The sequence below is a fragment of the Eublepharis macularius genome, chromosome 15 (genome assembly GCF_028583425.1).
Source record: "Eublepharis macularius isolate TG4126 chromosome 15, MPM_Emac_v1.0, whole genome shotgun sequence".
NCBI classification, from domain to species: domain Eukaryota; kingdom Metazoa; phylum Chordata; class Lepidosauria; order Squamata; family Eublepharidae; genus Eublepharis; species Eublepharis macularius.
Genome location: NC_072804.1, coordinates 11,702,220 through 11,721,668, shown reverse-complemented (window position 1 = coordinate 11,721,668; position 19,449 = coordinate 11,702,220).

The following is a 19,449-nucleotide window of genomic DNA, read 5'->3' as shown; positions in this document are numbered from 1 at the left end:
GCAAATAATTTTTTTAAAACTTGATTCAGTGTGTTTTCGTGTTTCATTCTTTGTTGTGAGGTTGGTTGCCATCATAGAGAACAGTGGGGCAGGCTGGCCAGCCATCTCTGTAGGTGGTGGGGGTATCAGGGGGAGGCTGTCTGTGTATCAGGTACTCTTTCACAGGGACAAGCTGGCACTCAGGAGCGTGCCCACCATTGTGGCACCCCTGGGCTGTGCAGAATTGCCCTGGGAAAGAGAGTTCAAAAGTTCCCAGCATAGGGAACAATGGGGGATGGCTGGCCAGCCTGCTCCTGGGGTTCTGGCAGGTGTGGGGATGCTGGGGGTGGATTTGGGTCTGAAAGGGGCTGCTGGGGGGATTTGGTTCTGTGTGTGGCAGTTGGGGGGGATTTGGGTCTGTGTGGGGCTGTAGGGGGTGGATTTGGGGGGCTGAGAGCATCTACTTGGCGAGGCCATAAAATGGCCCCCCAAAGTGGGAGCAGGCTGAGCCTTGGTGGAAGGTGGGAGGACAGGTGGGAGAAGGGCCTCTGTGGGTTGGGTGCATTTTGCATGCAAAATGCCACCCCTAGCAAGACAAGCCTCTCCTTTCTTTCCCCTTAGGAAAAAAGGAAGAAAAGGAGGGGTGTTGAAGGGCAACTACTTGGGGAGGCCATAAAATGGCCCCCAAAAGTGGGAGCAGGCTGAGCCTTTGTGGAGGGTGGGAGGACAGGTGGGAGAAGGGCCCCTGAGGGTTGAGGGTATTTTGCTTGCAAAATGCCACCCCAGGCCACATAGCAAGATGAGGACCTGTTTTTCCCCATAGAGAACAATGGGAAGTGTAGGAGGATGGGGTACCTTGTTTGGGGGGGCATAACATGGCCCCCCAAAGTCCAATCGTTCTGAAACTTGGGTGGTAGTTAGGCGAAGGTCCCCACCAAGTTTGGGGTGATTCGGTGGGAAAATGCCTCCCCCAGGCTTCCGGAAAGCCGGGAGAGGGTTTTCCCATTGAAATCTATTACTGAAACAAGCCGAAATACCAAAACGATTACCGAATCGCGAATACCAAAACGGCTTGCCGTTTCGGTATTCGCGATTACTGAAATGGTTTGCTGTTTCGGTTATAACCGATACAGGAATACCGAATCTCTCTGGCCTTGCACACCCCTAGTCTTGACACTGTACTCAGGTAAAGAAGTTTGCCAATTGCTTCTCTGTATGGGTTGTTACTCTCAAGTAGCATCCCATCTGTAAGCTTGAGGTAACAGGGTTCAAATGGTATGCTTACCCCTTTTGCATTTTCCAGTTCTAGGAATTCTGCAAGATCTTTGATTTTGTGTTTCTGGTTTAGGAGGAAACTCCTTTTTTCTATTCTCTCAATTTGGATCCCGAGATAATGTTTTATCTCTCCGAGCTGCTTTACTGCCACATCTTTGGGTGATTCCGCATGAATGGTTTTCCCTGCTTCAGCTTCTAAATGATCTCGATTTTTTCTTGTGTTTCCACACGTGGGAAGGCAATCCTAGCAGCAGATTCAAAGTCACTGCACATTTTGTCCGTTTTTTTCCATCCTGCTTTCCCCCGACTTATTTATCCATGTGCAGCAGATTAGGGATTTTAATCATGCGGAATTCTTTATCCAATGTTCTCCCCACCCTTGCCCTTTTCTCTTGCCCTTCGAATCAACTTAATTTGATTGGCCAATCATGTTTTCTAAGCTACACCCACTACCCTTTTCCTTCCCCTCTTTTTTTAAAAAAAAAATGTAAAAAACGTTGCAACGTTTCTACAAATCTATGTAGAAACATATCCTGTGTCACATGACAACAGCTGACCAATAACGGGTCTATTTTACAACACGCCAAATTTGTTACTTGTTGCTCGCTGACAGCTGACAGCTTCTGAGGTAGAGTGAAAGTGTGATGGAGGGACTTCAGCGTTCAACTAGTGGTCTAGGCATTTCATGGAGGGAGAAAGAGACCATCCTCAACACAACACCTATCACTAAACCACACTGCTCACGACGAAAGCGGGAAAGATAGACGCAGGGTCATTGGTAACAATTTTCCCTCCAAATATCAATAGCCAATACTCTTCCACAATATCGGCGGGAAGTGCTCTGGCCTATCCAATATGTTTATTTGATGCAATGTTTATGTGTAGCAACGTTTTTTGGGGGGGGAATAAAAAAAAATGAAGATGTGCATCATTCGACACTTCCCCTGGGGAAAGCGATGAGGAATCAATTTTTATCCTGTCAAAAATTCCAAAAAGTCCAAAAATGGACTTTGAGCCGATGAAATGTGCGAAACAAATGCCTAATATGGAATCGGGGAGAAGTGGATTCGTAGGACTCCACTGCAGCATGACTGCTCAGAAAGTCCGATCAAAATTGATCATGCGGAATCCCCCTTTGTTTAGTTTCTCAGCAATTTCATTTGCATGCTCTCTGTTCTCACAGCACATAATCAAATCATCTACAAACACAAGAATATACTCAAACTGTCCATTCTTTAGTCTTGAAAATAGGCAAGGTTCTGCCTTTCCTTGTTGAAATCCTTGTTGCTTCAGTAGTTCAGATAGCTTTTCATTTAATGTTCTCGCAGCTTGGCGCAAACCATAGAGACTTCTGTTGCGTTTGCATACAAGGTTCTCTTTTCCTTTCTTTTTAAATCCATCTGGCTGAGTCATATAGATCTCCTCAGTTAAGTCTCCATTGAGAAATGCGGTTTGATATCCAGATGTTCAGCATACATCCCTCTTGATGCTGCTGTGCTTAGCAGGGTTCTGATTGATGTGCACTTCACAACAGGTGAAAAGGTTTCAGTGAATTCAGTCCCTGGTTGTTGTGTAAATCCTTTGGCCACTGGGCGAGCTTTGTGTTTATCAATGCTTCCATCAGAGTTGTATTTCACCTTGAACACCCATTTGCATCCAATGGCCTTCCTTCCAGGTGGCAATTCAGTGAGTGGCCTTTGTAAGGACTCAAATTCCTCATGTGCAGCTTCCATCCATTTGTTTCTCTCATGGGTAGGCATTTCTGTCATCTCCTTCCAGCTTGAAGGTTCACACACAGGTTGCACACTTGCACAGAATTCAAATCTTTGTGGTGGTACTCCTTTGTTGATTCTTTGTAAACATCTCACAGTGGTCTTGGTCTCCTCTGGCCTGGCCTCTCTTGCTCCCCCTTCTGATTCCAGGGTTCCTGCCTCCCCTTCTGATAGTGGAGCCTCTTCGTGGTGCTCCCCTTGTGGGTTGGCATCCCAGGCAGGTGGCCTTGTAGCCAAATCAGTAAAAGAGACTCCTTCAGCTTCCAGGCTGGCTTCCACTGTGGAGTCCTTCTTAGGAGCTTGGAAAATGCCACTTTCATCAAAGGAAATCACATTGGTTATTTTAACTGAGAATGTGTCAGGATTCATGATTCTAAATCCCTTTCCACTGGATGCATACCCAACAAGAATTCCCAGTTCTGCCTTGGGGTCAAGCTTCCCTCTCTTTTGCGCAGGTACATGTGCAAATGCCTTAGCCCCAAAAACTCTGAGATGTTTGTGTCCTGCCTTTCTTCCAAACCACATCTCAAATGGCGTCTTTCCTGTAGCCTTTGATGGAACTCTATTGTAAAGATAGGCCACTGTAGTTACAGCTTCTGCCCGGCAGGTGTTGGGCAGTCCAGCCTGAAACAGCAAGCAAAGACTCATCTCTAATAGGCTTCAATTGAATCGCTCTGCAGCCCCATTCTGTTGTGGAGAGTAGGTGACACTTGTCTCATGCATTATTCCTTCCTCTTCTAGGAACCTTTGGTGAACAACACTTCTGGAGCTTTGTTAAATTTATTTCTTATGATGGCAACGTAGTTTCTGAACTTTTCCAGCACTTGGCTCTTAGATTTCCGTACATAGACAAATACATATCTTGTTGCAGCATCCAGAAAACTTACAACATACTTATGTCCTCCAAGGGAGGTCTTAATTGGTCCAATCACATCTGAATACACTTTCTGCATTGGCTTTTCAACTGGCTTGCTCTGTTTGCTGCTGTATCTTGGAGTAGTCCCTTTTGCCTTGGCACAAACTGAGCAGCCATTCTTCAAAAGACCGCATTCAATAATTTCAATGCCAGAATCTTTCCACAACTTTTAAATAGAGTCAATGCCTCTATGGCCTAGTCTGCAATGCCAAGCGGACAGGCAGTCAGTGTGCTGGCAGTCATTTAGCCTTGCCTTACACACTGGTAGAGTTGATTCCTTCAGGTAAAAGCACTCCTCTATCTTTTGTGCCATAATGTCAACATCTATTTTAAGATTATAAATGCAGAAGACATCTCCTTTGACTGAAAATTCAATTCCACGCTTTAACATATTTCCAAGAGACACAATGTTCTGGTCTGCCTTTGGAGCATACATACAATTTTCCAGAGCTATTTCCACTATTTCTCCATTAACATCCAAAACCCTTATTGTTACTGTTCCAGTCCCTTCAACTTTTAATGCAGACCCATCAGCAAGGGTCATAGTGTGCTTATAGCCTTCATCCAAGCTTTCAAATTAAGTCTCATCAGGACTAATATGTGAGCTGCTACCAGAGTCCAATAGCCATAAGCTTTTCACATTAAAATTGTCATCTGAAACCATGCAAGAAAAACTTTTGGGAGACTTTGTTTTTGTCCCGCGCAAAAATGCCTTTTTCTTCCCATCAGATCCGCTTATCTCTCTATGGTCTCTGGGGGTAGTATCCTCAATGGACTCCCTTTGTTTTTGGCAAGCTCTACAGTATTTGGCATAGTGCCCCCTCTTGTGGCAAAAGTCACACACTACAGCCTTTCTATCAGAGACTTTGAGGGCTTTCATTCCCTGTGTGGATTTGCAGATGGATCTCCTTAGAGCCTCATCTCGCAAGCAACTCATTATGTACGAGAGCTGTACATCCCCCTTCGTTTCTAAGACAGATACGTGGCTTGAATAAGATTCTGGGAGGCTATTGTAGATCGTGGCGGTGATCTCACAGTCTTGGATCATAGTACCTGCCGCTTTCAGCTCATTGACCAAAGACATTATGCGGTTCAGATGAGCTCTTCGGTCAATCTAGAGTTATACAGCCATCTCCTTAGAAATTGCACTTGGCTTCCTGTTTTGTGGCCGCATTGTTCCTCTAAGGATTCCCACAAGCCTTTTGCTGTAGCCACGTTAACAGCCAGAGGAGCATGCCTTTTGTTTAGAGTTGGAAGAATCATAAGCTTAACTCTTGAGTCATTTTTCATGAATGTGTGCCTCTGCCCCTCATCTTGAGGTGCATCCTGAGAGATTATGTGGCTAAGATCATGCACATCTAAAGTACAGGTAACACTGGCACATCATATGAGGTAGTTATCATCGTCCAGTTTGGGAATGGAGAAAGGAATAGATTGGGTCTCACCAATTTGGAGTTGCCTTGTTCCATCTGTCCCAGCTGTGTTTCCCCTCGGGGCTGCGTGGGTCCCAGCTCCTTAGTAGTTACTCATTGTCGTATGCGAGTGCAGGGCAACTAGTTCCCTTGAAGTGGAGATTGATCCTGTCTTCCTCTTGGCTGATGCAAACAAAGGTATTCGCTCTGTGCTGTCTCCCCTCGGAGCGCTGGGCAAAGGGAGCCTTTTGCAGTTTGCAAGTCCAAAAAAGGAGCGTAGGAAAAATGCAAGGGAGAGATCCCTTTTAAAAAGTTTTAGCTTGCCCTTTCAAGCTGAAAATACACAATGCTGTGTCTTAGAATTAGAACGTCTGGCACCCATAACCTTGTTGGGTAGAATGTAATTTGCAGAGTAGAGTTTTGCACAGCAGATAAAGAATCACAGACACGTGTGCTCAGCTTCTAAAATAAATGTTTACTACATAAAGGGTAAAATAATAACGGTTACATTGGAGATAAAATAAAGAAGAGCTAACTTAGTTCCTACATCCTTACATGCTGGAGATAATGGTCTGTCTGGGGAGCAATGGCGTCCTGTGTAAATGTGAATTGCCCCCAATAAACCTGGTCAGCCAATAATCAATCCTAGATCTGTTCATTAAGCATGCAACTCCCCTTTTCCCTGGTGGGAAGAACAACTCAACATCTAACTAGCCTCATTCTAAACCAGCTGTGCCTAACTAAACACAAACGGATTAACTCTTTCATGACAGAAGAGAATGATACTTGTAAAATCCCAACAGGAGTGCTGGTTGCTAGGCATTAAAATAGGTCCAAGATAAGACTGAAAACTGGTTTAAGTAGCCGTTGATATCACAAAGGTCCTGGTTCCTTCCTAAATAAGAGAACTTGATAGCCCCTTGTGAAGATTTTTTTTTTTTGCAGAAAGAGAATGAGTGGTGGGGGATGTCACTTGCTAAGTTCCCCAAGGGTTATGTATTGTTTTTCAGCTTTTTTCAGCTATTCATGTCAGCAAACTATTTCAGGAGGGCACAGGGAGATAGACAGACTTGGTATCATGTGGGATATTATTATAAAGATTTGAAACCTTCAGTTTTAAAGAAGTCTAAGTAGAGAAATTAGCATTTCAGCTATGACATTTTTACACCTGCTTCTTCCCCACTAGTAAGCTTGTACCTGGTCATTTAGGTTAACAGAATGAATGAAATTAATGCCTTTAGAGCCATGCTGCCTAATAATGCATGCCTTTAAAATCTGACCAAAAATAAAATTCGTTTGAAAGATGGAGAAGTTGGGTTAAAGGTTTATATCTCACTCACTTTCCCCCAGCTATATTATTAACAGATGAAACGTAATTGTAGATTTCATCATTATTTTAATGTGAAAGATTTCTCCCAATGTGTATTCCAGCTCACAAATTATCATCTCACTAATTTTATCGCACAGTACTATGTTCCTTAATTGAAAACAGTCAAAAGAAAACTAAAATGTATTGTAGTTTTTAATTTAAACTGGAATGCACTTTTAATTTTTAAAGACTGATGATATGAAAGATTAAATGACATTTTCCATCCAAGCAATTCATTTAAACCCATCATGAATAAATTTGATACTGTTGTGCAATGTGTTTGAATATTTCATCACCAAGTGACAGACTGCCTAATCTTGGCTGGTTACCAAGCTTTTGTCCCTCACCTTGTTGTTCTATTTTCCTCCTCCTTCCATATGACATGACCTGAATACAGAATAACCTGAAGGCTTGAGGAAAGAACTGAGCATACGGTTCATTGAGCTTTGCTCCCCCACAAACCCCTTTGAATGGAAAGGGACTGAGGGTTATGGGCAGGGCTTGGCATGAATGCAAAATATATTGTAGGAATTGACAGGATTTGGTTTCCTGTCAGTTGTGCTGTCTTTCTGAAGAATTGTACAACATTCCAAAAAAGCAGACTCCGTGTCTTCTGCCATGCCTACAAAACACTGGTTCAAGTTATGACACTGACTAATGCTGCTTTCACACATGTTGGATAATTTCCTGTTTTACACAATCACTAAAGAGCATTGAAAGTGTATTATCCAATGCTAGGAACAATGCCCGTTGTGTGAAAAAAATACAATGGGCTCTAGAAAACTGATTCGGTGGGCCCCCTCTCAGCAGCAAGCAAGTGCTTTGTACCAGCCTGGAGGTCAGAGCAGGAGGGCACTGAGGAGCAGCTTGGGGAGGAGTGCTTAGGCTGTTGATTAGGCAGGCCCCCTCTCAGCAGCAAGCAGGTGCTTTACAGCGGCCTCGAGGCCAGAGTCGTAGGCAATGTGCCTGCATGAGGATAAAAAGTGAGTCATCTCCAATACAACTTGCCTTTTATATAGTAAAGGATGGGGTGCAGCCAGTCACAGCTTATATAGTGCTCTCCTAACTTAAGTACTGTATAAGCTTCAGCCAGGTCACCCATAATCTTCATGATACATTGCATGGCTTTGGGTCTACATTTCAATGTGGCTGACATGAGGCCTAGAGAGAACACACGTGACTACAAGCCACTCTAGTCATTACTGCTGCTGGCAGTCATGACATCTTTTGCCTTCCAGGATCTACAAAGAGCCCATGGAGTAATGCCAACAGAAACCACCAGTAACTCGCTACTAGGGACTGATGATTCCCTATGTCCCACAACAGATGACTCCTAGAGTGTGGGAACTCCAAAATTATAGGAACTGAAGTCAAGTTATAGGAACTGGGGGAGCTAGTACCATATGAAAAAGCACAGATTAGGGTGAAGTTTTACCTATTTTAATACCCCCTGTAAGAGCATTGATCATCTCCCACTTGGTTTTTGAGCTACAATTCTCTCCTGATTAGGGTTGCTGTTGCAGATTCCATCCATATTGAGTAAGAGCTTCAAGATGCTTATGCTATTTGCAAGATCTTTTTATAGTGAATACAAAGGCATCACTCTGGGAGCTTGTTAAAAAGAGGACAGGAGCTTGAGAAAATTTGGCAGACACAAGGAAGGTAAAGGAAGTTGACATTGTGCCAGGGAGGCTCAGGTAAGATCAGAAAGAAGTACCAAATACAGGGTTCTCATCCATCACTATTCACTATGTATTGCATAATGAAGGCAAGTCCCCTAAGACATTGGGATAATACCTTCATCATGTTTCAGACATGATGGGTTTTTTTATAATTGCTAATTTAATTTGAAGTGATGTTTGACAAGCTCTTACAGGAAGCCGGTCAGAATTATGCCTTCACCAGCCTTGCCTTGTCTTGTCGCATCCTCTTCACCGCAATCATGTCAAATTAATGTTCACAAGGTGTCAATATGTTCATCGAGACTCTGTGTCATAACTGCATAGTTTAAAGGATTATATTTATGGCCAAATTTACAGGGGGGGAAAGGGGGGCGGTCTTCAAGGCCCTGTCCCTGAGTGACTCAGTCAAATGCTGATGTCTTTTCAGCCCCCTGTAGTATCAGCTGGTACTTGCAAAGTGTCTCAAAATTAAATCTAACTTGAATGATCAAACGAAACACTTAAGCTCTTATCTTATACTCCAAGTCAGTTATTCTGGATGACTCCGGTCAGCCCTGATTCAGATATAAGCTAAGCAACAAGGGTACTTCCAGTATACACCCTGTTAAAACCCAAGACAACTCGGAGGTATTAATATTAATGCAGTATGAAAAGTGTCAGATTTAATAAAGTGCTAAGTCCAAAAGCATTATGTGTCAAACAATGTCATAAATATCAATATAATAAATACTTCATACACAACATTTCATATACAACATTCATAAATAGTAAAGGTGTACAGAACTAGCAGCAATGTGACCGTCTGTCTAGTTCATACAATGTCTGTTAAGACAATAGTCCACCCAGTGAAGAATCCATAATTCAAATTTGAAGATGCAATAACAGTGGAAAACGGCCTGAAGCTGGAACTCTTATTTTGAGAACCACCAAAAGTCGGTCAGGTGAAAATGACCTTGAGCTGGGTCTCACTCCAAGAACAGCCCTACAGGTCTAAGCCAGCAATTTTCCAATCCCCGTTTCGTACTGGGACTTCCTCATGGGCATTGCTTGTATTAACTATAACAAAATAATTACCATCATTATTCATCCCCTACCATAGAAATTTATCAATGTCTCTATTAAAGTTTACATAACATCTTACTCACTCTTTTCCAACCGCTCATAGTTACATCACATAGTTGATAGATGCTGACGGAACAATGCCGTTAAATGACCTCACCTCACATGAATTAAATACAAAGTCATTTAAAGATACATTAATATCCAGCCACTAATGCATAAATTTAAAGGTACATTGAACACAGCATGACCTATAGCATTGGAAACACAGGAACCATGTGACAAGGCAAGAGAACACACAGAATTCACTAACAAGTTAAATAAGTTAAATAATCTCATAAGAAACTGGAGTAGTCGATTTCATTGTTCAGTCCATTGGGGACTAAGCAATTCAGATGGTATACCCACTCACTTTCTAACTGTAATAACCTGTGGGCATGATTACCCTGCTCCGTTACTCCTAGTACACTTAATACAGACACCTTCATTTCAGGCAACATAATACGCAAGCGCTGGCACCTAGTAAGAGAAATACCTGGTTGTGAGTTGCCTCTGTCAATTGGATACCGCAGGACATGGAATATTAAAGATCTCCTGGTGCGCTCGGAATTTAATGAGAGGTCTCCCACGTGATCCCTACCACAGGGGCACTTCCCCTGTGGCACTTGCAATATGTGCCCTCTGATGGTAAAACTGAGGGAAATATACAATCTAGATATAGGATGAGTTCAGTTCACTAGGTCCTTTTCTACATGTAAGACTCCCTATGTGATTTAGATTATTCAGTGCAAATGTCCTCTGGTTTATGTAGGGAGTACCATTTGGCCCCTGAAGACCAGACTGCAGGAGCATGTCTCATGCATTAGGAACCAGGTGACTGAAGCACCTCTAGTGAAACACTGGTTAGAGCAGCAACACACTACAAGTGAAATGAAGGTGTCTGTATTAAGCAAGCCATAAGGAATATTATCCCGGACAAAACCACAGCACACCTCGCTACTGAACTTTGTCACTTCGTACTCACTCACAATTACTTCGAATTTGGTGACAACTTATATCTACAGATTAATGGCACAGCCATGGGCACACACATGGCACCACAATATGCTAACATATTCATGGCGGACTTGGAGCAACGCTTCCTCAGCTCCCATCCACTGGAACCACTACTATACTTAAGATTCCTGGATGACATCTTCATCATATGGACCCATGGGAAGGAAGCCCTTGAGAGATTTCATCAGGACTTCAATAACTTTCACCCTACTATCAACCTAAGCCTGGACCACTCTACACAACAGGTACACTTCCTGGACACCACTGTACAACTACATAATGGACGAATAAATACCACCTTATACTGGAAACCAACAGACCGATACTCATATTTACATGCCTCCAGCTACCACCCTAAACATACCACTCGGTCTATTGTCTACAGCCAAGCCTTACGTTACAACCGTATCTGCTCCAATGCTCTCGACCGAGACTCACACTTAAGAGATTTACAACAAGCATTTTTGGGACTACAGTACCCACCAAATGAAGTGAAGAAACAAATCAACAGGGCCAGACTAGTACCGAAAAACAATCTGTTCCAGGACAAACCTAAAGGAACTAACAACAGAACACCACTGGTTGTCACCTATAGCTCCCAGCTCAAATCCATCCAACATATCATCAGTGAGCTACAACCCATCCTGGAAAATGATACCTCTCTCTCAGAAGCCCTGGGTGGAAGACCTTTCCTTGCCTACAGACAGCCCCCCAACCTTAAACGACTTCTCACTCACAATCATGAATCAGCCAGCAGAGTCACCAGCACAGGTACCAGGCCCTGCAACAGACCCCGATGCCAGCTCTGCCCCTATATCTACCCAGGGAATACAATTACAGGACCCAATGGCATCAACTACACTGTCTCTGGCTCTTACAGCTGCTCATCCTCCAATCTGATATATGCCCTCATGTGCCAACACGGTCCTTCTGCTCTGTACATTGGACAAACCAGCCAACCTCTACGCAAAAGAATAAATGGACACAAATCTGACATTAGAAATGGAAACATCCAGAAACCAGTGGGAGAACACTTCAATCTACCAGGACATTCCATCAAAGACTTAAAGGTCGCTGTAGTTCAACAGAAACCTTTCAAAAACAAAATCCAACGGGAGGCTGCTGAATTGGAATTCATATGCAAATTTGACTCTGTCAAGCTGGGACTGAATAGGGGCTATGAATGGTTATCACATTATCACAGGTAACAGATTTCCTTTACAGAGGCGTGGTCCGGGGGAGCCCAGTGGCACCTGGCGTGGGCTTCCGGGGACCACAGTTCTCTTTGTCAGATGCATCTGGCGGGGAGAGCTGTGGTTATCGAAGGCTTATACTACATTGGAATTGGATGGTCTGGTTGTTTTGCTGCCACAAACCAACACGGCAAACTCCTTTGAAGCCTCACACAAGCCAATTAATCTCCATTCCAAGAGGAGATGTTTACATTTACTAGCAAAGGAATGTTTTGGTTCCATCCCTCTCTCTCCCCCCCTAACTGCATCTTCTCTATCCTCCCCTTCTCCCCCCTCCTCTTCTATATTTGACCAGTTTCTGTACCATGCATCTGATGAAGAGAACTTGATTCTCGAAAGCTTATGCTACAATAAAATTGGTTAGTCTTAAAAGTGCTACTGGACTCTTTTTGATTTTGATAGACTAGGCAGCTTTCCAAGTTTAAGAAGAATTGCATAGTTTACTGCCTAGAGGTTGGGCTCATTAACAGGAGCTTCCATTGCTCCAGAACAAAATATAGCTAAGTTTGTAGTATCTTATGTAAAGACTAGCAACAAAGCCCGTTGAGGAGAAAAATACAATGGGCTCTAGAAAGGGTACAGTTGGGCAGGCAGGCATTCCCGCCTCCTCCATCACTGATCCCAGCTGGATGAAGGTGTGTGGGGGGGGGGTGCGTGTTGAAAGAGGAGGATCCAGCACTGCCTCTCTCCTCAGGTTTCAGAGGGGGACAAACCAGAGTTAGAAAGATAGAGAGGTCTGTTTACTGTTTACTATTGTTTACTGCCCTGGCTGTCCTTTAATATGCAGATTGCTATTCTCAGGATTTCTTTCTCCTGACTTCCTCCCTCTCACTCCTTCTCTTCCTGGCTTTGTTCCAGGCAACACCTTTCTCCTTCTCCTCCCTCCATCTTGGCAACATAGATGCAGGCCTTCTCCTGCAATCCATGGCCATCCTTAGACTAGATAGGTAGTTAGGATCTGTGTCTCCTCCTTTCCTATCAGGGTATGGAGTTCCTGCAATAAAAAACTCCCGTTTCTTTTCTAAATATAAACCAAGTGTACACTTTTATTATTTTCATTCCTGTACACACACCAGCCAGCAGAACGAACTCACAACCACCTATAATCACGCTTCCTATGCCACACGATAGACTCTGCTAATGGCCCAAACATGGACTCTGGGGCCTACATAACGATTTATTTATCAGGGCGGGCCTGGCCACCTCCTCTGCACCTGATTCTAGCTGAGTGAAGGGGAGGCAGGCATTGCCACCTGCTCTGTGCCTGATCCTGGCCAGGTGAATGGGAGTCAAGCATTGCCTCCTGCTCCACACCTGATCCCGGCTGGGTGAAGGGGGGTGGGCATTGCCACCTGCTCTGCTCCTAATCCTGGCTAGGTGAAGAAGGGATGAGCATTGCCTACTACTCTGCGCCTGATTCCGGCCAGGTGAAGTGGGGGGAGCATTGCCGCCTGCTCTGCACCTGATTCATTCAGGTTGAATGGGGGGTGGACATTGCCTCCTGCTCCACACCTGATCCAGGCCAGATGAAGAGGGTGGGCATTGTTACCTACTCCTTGCCCAATCCCGGCCAGGTGAAGGGGGGTAGGTGTTGCCACCTGCTCTGCTTCTGATACCAGCTGGATGAAGACAGCAGGTGAGCATTGCCACCTGCTTTGCTCCTGATCTGAGTTGGGTGAAGAGGGGATGGGCATTTCCACCTGCTCTGCTCCTGATGGCAGCTAGGTGATGGTACTCCAATCCTGATCCCAGCTGGGTGAAGGGCAGGCAGGTATTGCTCCCTGCTCCACTCCTTATCCCAGCTGGGTAAAGGATGGGCAGGCATTGCCACTTGCTCTGTGCCTGATCCCAGCTGGATGTGGGTGGCGGGTGGGCATAGCCAACTGCTCCTCTCCTGATTCCTGCTGGGTGAAAGGCAGGTGGATATTGCCACCTGCTGCACTCCTGATCCCAATTGGTTGAAGGTGGGAGGCAGGCATTGCCCCCTCTCTGCTCTTGATCCCAGCTGAGTGAAGACAGGGAGCAGGCATTGCCCCCTGCTTCGTTCCTAATCCCAGTAGGGTGAAGGCGGAGGGTGGGCATTGCCACCTGCTCTGCTCCTGATCCCAGCTGGGTGAAGGCAGGGGATGGGCATTGACACCTGCTCTGCTCCTGATCCCAGCTGGGTGAAAGGCAGGTGGGCATTGATACCTGCTCCACTCCTGATCCCAGCTGAGTGAAGGCAGGGGAGTGGGCATTCCCTACTCCTCAGTGCCTGATCTCAGCCTGGGCTTCTCACCATGGTGCATTCTCTGGAGGTCTGACTGCCTCATTTGGGCTTCCCTCCACAACAGCGCCTTCTGGTGGCACAACAGGGTAGGAAGTGTGTTGTCTTGAATACACTTAGCCTTTTATATAGTAGGATGATTTGAATCAACAATGAAATTCAAAATAGATTTCCTTCATGGTTTTGAGAGTAGTGTTTAATCCTGTTACAAGGGATTACAAGCTTCCAAGATATGTCATGTGCATTTAAACAATTCTTGTCAGTTGTCCTGTCATTTTCACTCAAACATCCTTTGATTTTTTTTCACTAAAGCTCTCAATAGTTTGTCTGTTGTGAAACAATAACTACACAAGAATAACCTTGCTGTATCAGACCAAAGTCCACTCAAGCCTGTTTCTAGCTACAGCTGGCCAGATATTTTGGGAAGCTAAGCGTAAAGGCAATGGCTGTTTGCTGTGTTTTGGCCCCTAACATCTTGTATTTGTCTTGTATTCATAGAGACACTTATTAATTATCATTGCTAATAGGCATTGATGTTCAGTCATTCATGCGTTTGTACAATACTTTGAAAAAGGTCTAATCTAGAAGATGTGATCACATCTTGAGTTAGTGCATAAGATGATCACATGTTGCATAAAAAAATATTGTAGGTTCCCTGTTCAGAGTTTATTGCTAGTCACCTTCATGTGTTATCATGAGGTCTACGACTGTGAGATCTAGAGATTAATCTTGCACTTATGTTGAATTTCACCTGCCATTTTGCTGTGCATCATTTGTTTATTTTTCTTGAATAATTAAAAAAAAAGAATTTACAGTGCATTGCCAAATCTTATCGCCAATGCAAATTTTTTCATTTTGAACCCAACTCATCTCAACAACTACAAAAATCATTACAATATAATAATAGCGTGTTTAATTACCAATTATTATAATATAAATTTTAAAGCTTATTGATGTAACAATTACTTAATTTTTAATCAGTCTTACAATTTACTAACTTGCACTATTCTGTTTAACATAAAAGTGAGGCACAATTATACAAGTCTAATGACATATTTAATTTATTCCTCCAAAATTAAAAAAAGATTTCTAACTGTGAGAAAAATAGGCTTTTAATATGATTGTGTCTGAATTGAACACATTCTGAAAATTTTGATAATTTCGCAACAGCCCAAACTTTTTGAATCCAGATTTGAATTGTAAGATGTTTATTAGTTTTCCAATTTTTTGCTTGTAGCAATTTTGCAGCTGTAAACATGTCACAAATCATTCTTATAGAGGCTTTGGACTATATGCATTAACTTGTTGTTTTCCTCAACCTCCCTTTGAAAAAAAATAGTGTGTGTATATGTAGCCGCCTAACACTCATCTTGACTCCTTTCCCCAAGCATTCTGCAGGGCACATAACACTGAACCTCCTTGTTGTTCATGTGCTGAAAGTTGGTGGGTTAATGATTTGGAGGGAAGATTGTGTTCTACGTGATTTTTGTGCCATTAACTGCAAAAACAGCTTCCCCAGAGCCTCATTCCCCTAGTGCCCCTTGAAAAGAACAGTGCATGTGCGCATGCTCAGCCAACACCTGCCTTGCATGTGCACAATAGGCTGAAAGTCATGAAAATGAAAAAACCCCAACAAAATAGATCCAAACTAGCATCTGCCCAACTCGGAACAAACCATTAAAGGAAAGGAGTTTGCGTGGAAACTCCAGATCTGAAACTGAAAAGGAACTTTTCTCCATGAACACCTCTATGGCAAAAGCAAATTGTTGATTGCTTTAATTCAATAGTTCCTAATTATAAAATTTGTTAACCTTATTGTGGTAATTGCAGAACCTGTTGGGACAAGTTGAGATAACCAGTACATAGCCATCATCAATTTTCTGATTTTATTGTTTTTAACAAATTTACTCTGTCATTTTGACATCAGCATGTGCCGTAGCGCCTTGCAGGCAGCAGCTTGTGACCCATAGAACTACAAGAACAGGACAGGAAGTCACATAATATTCCAGTCGTGTGACAGGAAAGGGAAGGAAATGAGCCTCTGGAACTGCCTGTGCTAGAAAGAAATCTTCCATATCATGGAGTGCCTTCCCCTCACCATCCTGCTGTTCCTCTGGTATCCATGTAAAGAGCAGTAGAAAGTATATTCAAGTCCTTCTCCAAAAGAGAAAAGAGGCAGCTCTGTAAGGGCTTGAGACCAAGCAGATGGGCCCCTTGATCCACCAGAAGATTCCAATCTATGGGTTGAAGACCTAAAAACATTCAACTGCTACCTTGAGTTTTACTTGAGTAGTTAAACAAGGTTTCCATTGAGTGTTTGAGCAGGGCTGTTTGGGTTGTGGCCAAACATTTTCATACAATCAACTTGGTTATTACCTAATGACTCAGTACAAATGAAAAATGGTTTTATTTAACAATCAAGAGTGTCTGGGGTACAGTCTTTCTTTGTTGTTGGACTATCAATCAATCAGATTTATTTACAGTTAATAACCAGTACAGACTTGTAAAAAACATGAGTATCATACACAAAATACACCACTTTATAAAAATAATTATATAAATATATAATTATATAAACTATATAATTATATAAATACAAAAGTGTGGGCTTTCAGGGTTAGAAATAAAAGCAGATATTACTCCTTTGCACATTCCCTGCGGATTCTACAAGCCGCGGCTAAAAATCTGGCACTAGCCAATGTGATCTGGGGATCGGCACCTAACAGGAGCTTATTAGTTAGCTCTGTGTCAGGGAGGCTTGAAAGCTTCTTCAATGCAGGTTGGATATGTTTTATATGTATTTCGTGGTAGAACTTACAAGCAGGCATAATGTGCTCAATTGTTTCTACTTTCCCTGCCTTGCATGGACAAACTCGCTCAGCCATTGGGACCTTCTTATAACGGCCTTCAAGTACTGCAGATGGAAATGTATTACATCAGGCTAATGAGAAAGCCCTACGATGGGATGAGATCTCCAGGCTTGATAGATAGGATGCTGGAGAAACCATATATCTTGTTTGCGGGGGGGGGGGGGCTAGGAAATTGGAGACTCTAGCAAGATCCCTCTGTCTTTCAACATCCAATATACGCTGTTTGACCACAGTCCTTGCCTGGTCCAGGGCCAAACATTTTCATACAATCAACTTGGTTATTACCTAATGACTCAGTACAAATGAAAAATGGTTTTATTTAACAATCAAGAGTGTCTGGGGCACAGTCTTTCTTTGTTGTAGGACTAGAATAATTGGAAAATGGGTTTGGGGGCTCCTGTTGGTACTTAAGCCTTGCATTATTAAGGATAAGCACTTCCTTGAGACATAAGTGGTGGTGAGGGGTTGAATGATTACTAGGAAGGGAGTATTAAAACTTCTGCATTTTTCAGCCAGTGGAGAATGGCTAGTAAGAAGCCTGACTATTATGTGGAATATGTGAAATGTTGTTGTAACTATTAGCAGGTGGCAGAATGCGATGACAAGTCTGCTGAATAAAAATAATGAAAAGCCCCACAGAACCTGAAGCTTATCATAAGTCAGAAAATGTCATGGTAATGAAAGGTGAAAGAGGGGCAGGGGCTGAGGAGGGGAAAGTAACAGCATACAGTCATGAACCAGCACAGATTAACAAACTGCCTTTAAAACAGACAGTAGGTCAAGAAGGTTTTAAACATAACTCTAAAAAGTAAATTTCATGTCAATTATACATTTTCATTTCATATAGTTGCTGATCATATTTCAATGGCAGCACTGAAATGGAAAACCGCCCACCTCAAGTGAAATCAGTTTAATGCATTAAGTAAACGTACCAGGTTGCGTTCTGAGGTCGGTCATGTACCTGTGTGAGCTGGAAGCTGATTTATTAATATCTAATTTAAACCAGTTGGAAGGAGGAGAGAGTGAGGTCAAAATATGTCATCTTCTCTGTCACTGATGAACTTTCCAATATGTATTTATTTGTACAGCAAGAGCTGTCAGCAGGCAGCCTTAATTTAAATGAAAAAAAATGCAAATATAATTAAAGCACAGTTCATTTGACATTCTAATCCAGACTGAGGCTGCATTTGTTTAAATTGCTGTACTATGTGAATAGAACTAGATTAGGTTTTGATCATGTAATGGTTGTTCTAATGTGCACTTGACCTAACAACAAAGAAGAGAATCAAGTAAGAGCATGTGATAAAGGCAGACAGGACCAGTTCGAGGCCTTTTGTTGCCCTGAACAGGTATACCACCAATGGCAGGGGCACATCTGGGAGGTGATGTGGGGCCTTTGCCACATGTTGCTGTCTCCCACACTTCCTGGGAGCAGGTCAAGCCCCAGGGTCACCTCTGCAACTTCGCACTGCACTGGCCCAAGTGGGCAGATTTGATTTTAAACCAAAGCAGAATGTACAATTGAAAACAGATTGGACTAACTGAGTCTCTCTATACGAGACAAATTATACAAGGATGCCCAAGTGAAGGGAAGTACAATGTTAGCCGGGAAGCTGAGTTTTAAAAGACACACCAGAAGCCTCTGTCAATTTCCCTTTCTACAGAGCCAACAAAGGCTCTGTCAGTTTCAACTCCCCTTCTGGGAGGGGAACAGGAAATAAACAAACCCCCTGAGTAGCAATCTTTGCTGGCTCTGTACAGAGGTGAAATTGACAGAGACTTCCGGTCTGTCTTTTAAATCTCGGCTTCCTGGCTAACATTGCATCTCCCTTCACTTCAGCGTCCTTGTATAATTTATCTCATATAGACAGACTCACAGTTTGAACCTGAGAATTACTTTGTCTTTCATCACATAATCACAGAATCACAGAGTTGGAAGGGGCCATACAGACCTTCTTGGCCAACCACCTGCCCAATGCAGGATGAGCCTAAAGCATCCCTGACAAAGATTCATCCAGCCTCTTCTTGAAAACTGCCAGTGAAGGGGAGCTCACCACCTCCCTAGGCAGCTGATTCCACCTTTGCACTGTGAAAAAGTTTTTCTTAATATCCAGCCAGTACCTTTCTGCATGTAATTTAAGCCTGTTGCTTCCATCCTCTGCTGCCAACTGGAACAGCTCCTTGCCCTCCTCCAAATGACAGCCTTTCAAATATTTAAAGAGAGCAATCATGTCCCCGCTCAATCTCCTTTTCTCCAAACTAAATATTCCCAAGGCCCTCACCCTTTCTTCGTAGGGCTCAGTCTCCAAACCCCTGATCATACTCATCGCTCTCTTCAGCACCCTCTTAATTTTGTCTGTGTCTTTTTTGTAGTGAGGCCTCCAGAACTGCACACAGTACTTCAGGTGTGGCCTGACCAAGGCAGTATAGAGAAAGACTATGACCTCCTGCAATTTCGATGCAATGGCCCTTTTGATACAACCCAAGACTGAGTTTGCCTTTTTTACCACTGCATCACACTGACAGCTCATGTTTAGTTT